General features: G+C 43.5%; 1 long non-coding RNA gene across 1 annotated transcript; it reads left to right on the forward strand.

Moving 5' to 3' along the window:
- Positions 1–1898: 1898 nt before the first annotated feature.
- Positions 1899–3078, forward strand: LOC134467358 (uncharacterized). Its single transcript, XR_010038522.1, has 3 exons — positions 1899–2208; positions 2290–2368; positions 2463–3078. It is a non-coding gene; the product is annotated as an uncharacterized LOC134467358 (long non-coding RNA).
- Positions 3079–3356: the final 278 nt, after the last annotated feature.

Genomic DNA, 3356 nt, shown 5'->3' on the forward strand with positions numbered 1-3356 from the left:
ATATCAGATGTGGTCCAAACACTGTAATGGCTTGAAATGTGCACATAAATGTGAAGCTCACACTTTTTGACAATACATACTACAGGACAAATGTAATTACTTATTCAGCATATGTACAGAATATCCCCCCTTATATACATTTGCAGTTCTGTTTTATTGTACATGCACCAATACATCTATTATTCATACATTATCTTAAGTATGCTACAGTATATTAATTCCATATACTGACTATATGTTACGTTTTGATGTGCATGTTTCTATACATTTATTAATAAGCGGATAAGGTGTCAGACTTGTAGCCCAAAGGTTGCCGGTTCGACTCCTGACCCAACAGGTTGATGGGGGGAGTAATTAACCAGTGATCTCCCCCATCCTCCTCCATGACTAAGGAACTCTGAGCATGGCACCGTGCTGCCGCATTGCTCCCTTACGGGCCCCATTGGGGGCAGCTCCCTTGCACGGGTGAGGCATGAATGCAATTTCGTTGTGTGCAGTGCTCACTTGTGTTCTGTGGCCCCTGATTGCTCAAAAGTGAAAAATGGCAGAATTGTTGAGTACAGTTGGTAGACATGGTCTATGTAAATTTGTCTTGAAATTTTCCCTACTGGGGGCCCCAACAAGCTGTAGCCTAGGGACCACAAGCCATATTAATCCAGGCCCGCTAATAGGTGTAATGCAGTGTGATACTTGAATACATGATGTTGTACAAATCCAAAACATTGTGTAGTGTAACAAAATCTTTTAATGTAAAGGTCTTCGTGATAATCACCCATCCATGCCAAGTTCAACTTTTGTGCAGAGGTGGAAGAAGTACTGAAGTTGTGTACTTAAGTAAAAGTAGAAGTACCCTGCGAAAAAATTATTGAAGTGAATGTAAAAGTTGTACGCCAAAAATTTACTTAAGTAAAAGTCGGCTACTCACACAATGGGCGTCTTTGTCCAAGTATGCCAACTTGATCCAATAGGAAACAGTCTCTGCAACTGTTTTCAGTTCTATTTGAACATGACTATGGAGTCCTGTTATTATTAATTTTTTAAAGTATCTTTTCTGTCTGGTGTCAGTTTGGAAGAGGGCCAAAACATGTCATTCCATTAAAATCTTAAACTGAAAGAGCCTAGACTGAGGTAGCCTAAGCAGATTTGTAGCCTATTTAATTGAAATGGCATTGACAATATGACAATATGACAATATGTAGGCCCAAGTTCCCAGAACTGACCAACAGTGACCTGAGAAACAAAGAGAATATTGCATCCACAAACAATGCACAGCCTACAGTTGGCTAATATCAGCCACAGGCCTAATTACAAATAAGGAGCAAATGGGTGCTTATGAGACAAGCAAGTTGTCGTTTAAAAACAAAACAAAAACCCCGGGCAGAGAGAGAGAGAGAGAGAGAGAGAGAGAGAGAGAGAGAGAGAGAGAGAGAGAGAGAGAGAGAGAACGCGCTCCAGTGTTAACATAGCGATTTCACTTCTCCTTTTTTTTTTTTTTTTTTTTTTTACTGTAGCCTGTATGGACACGGGTGCATGGGTTCTGTAATGTTTTCCAGCACCGTTATATTTTTTTCTGCCTCATGCGCAAAGTATTTGCTGTCATTCAGAATAAGGAACATCAACGTGCCGGCAGACAGCTTTCTCTTGTTGCTGATGCTGCGCATTTAACTTCAATAGTGAAGCTAGCTACTCTCCGCACGTATTCCAGACACCTAGAAGACGGTCGCTAGAAAGTCGCCGGAAAGTCAGAAAACTGGCTGTATACGACAGCAAAATGTGCTCAATTGTCAAAACAGTCACGTGCTGCTCTGATTCAAAGCGAGCATGCTGTGCTTGGTCCCGCCTCTCTGACCGCTGCCGAGGCTACTCTAATATCTACGTGTAGCATATTGGTGCGTGTGCCTTTAAGCCACAGCGGCAATTGGCTGTGGCGCGGTGTGTCATGTGAGTGAGGAGCACCAATTGCTAAGGTTTTAGTTTCTTTTAAAAACGCTACACCTGCTTCAACTTGGCGTCGGCTGGTCGGTCATCATCTGGCTCTTTGTTCGGTTGTCACTGGGAGAGCCCGCGTCCGTAGGCATCTGTATTCCACGGGATGTGGAAGCCCGCGTGGGGTTGTCTGGTCCTGCGGTGCGTCTTTTGGCCAAAAGCGTAATCGCTTCTTGGGTCCCAGCTGAGCTGCTGGCGTGGGCATTGGCTCAACCTCTCCTGGTATGTCCCAGTTTTCCCCTACGACTGATTAATATTTTAATCGCAACATTCCTCTCACGCACTGCATTCATCTCATTCTAGGCATGGTTTACCTAGCCTGTCCGTTTAACCACCGTTGCCCTTGCTGCTGTCTGCGTAGGCGATGTGCCTCGCCCATTCGGTATGTTGGACTCTCCACCACTTGTCTTCTTAATTGAGTTCATTAATAAATATGCTATCTAGTCATACTTTTCCCTGATGCCTTCTGTCTGCAGGTAGCCTGTGATCGTTGTATGTAGGGCCAACGGCCCTTGACGCGCTGCTGTTTTTGTTCTCCCGACAAGTATTGTGTACGAGTGTGTGCGTGTGGAGACTTGACGCGCGGTGCGCGCTTTGGAACTGTCCGTGCATGGAGTGCGGTTGGAGAGTGTGTTTGGTGACGCGCGTTGAGCGCTGGGACTCTCAGTCGAGTGTGTGTGAATGCGTGTGTACGTGTGTGTTCTATTTCTTTTGTTTGATTAATTTACGTTTGATTTCTGTTTCGTTTCTTATTGTATTGATGTATTGTGTGTTGGCCGTGTCGGGTACACCACACACCTGTAACTGGTCAGTAGGACCACAGTAGCTTCTCACGTGCAGTGCTTAGGCCTTATGCCGAGTGTAACTTTGTGTGCTGTGTTAATGATTCACTTCCATGCATGCTTATATTCAACTAGATGTGCTTGCTGTGCTAATTGTGTGTTACATCGTGTTAACTTGTACTGAAGCTACTCAGTAGGGGAAACCTAAGCCAACTCATTATTGTGTGACTACCTGTCCCGCGCCAATGTACTTTTTGTTTATTTTGTGGTCTTAATTAACGTTGTATTTTATACGTCCTGAAGTATTAAAAAGAAGAAAGTAATTGTTCCCTGTAATCCTGTCTCTGTCGTTCCTTACGAACCTGTGTGCTTTGATGCACTAGTGTGTAATTCAATTTCTAGAGGGACTTTAGCGATCTCTGGTGGCGTAGTCGGTTCATTGATTAAATAATATTTTTGTCAGTTCACCTGGTCATGCTACATACGCAACACAACAGGAAAACACAAGATAAATGTAACAAATAACGACGTCTTGTTCCAGAAATGTAAGGAGTAAAAAGTACAGATAATTGTAAAAAAATGTAACGG

The sequence above is a fragment of the Engraulis encrasicolus genome, chromosome 17 (assembly GCF_034702125.1).
Source record: "Engraulis encrasicolus isolate BLACKSEA-1 chromosome 17, IST_EnEncr_1.0, whole genome shotgun sequence".
Lineage (NCBI taxonomy): Eukaryota > Metazoa > Chordata > Actinopteri > Clupeiformes > Engraulidae > Engraulis > Engraulis encrasicolus.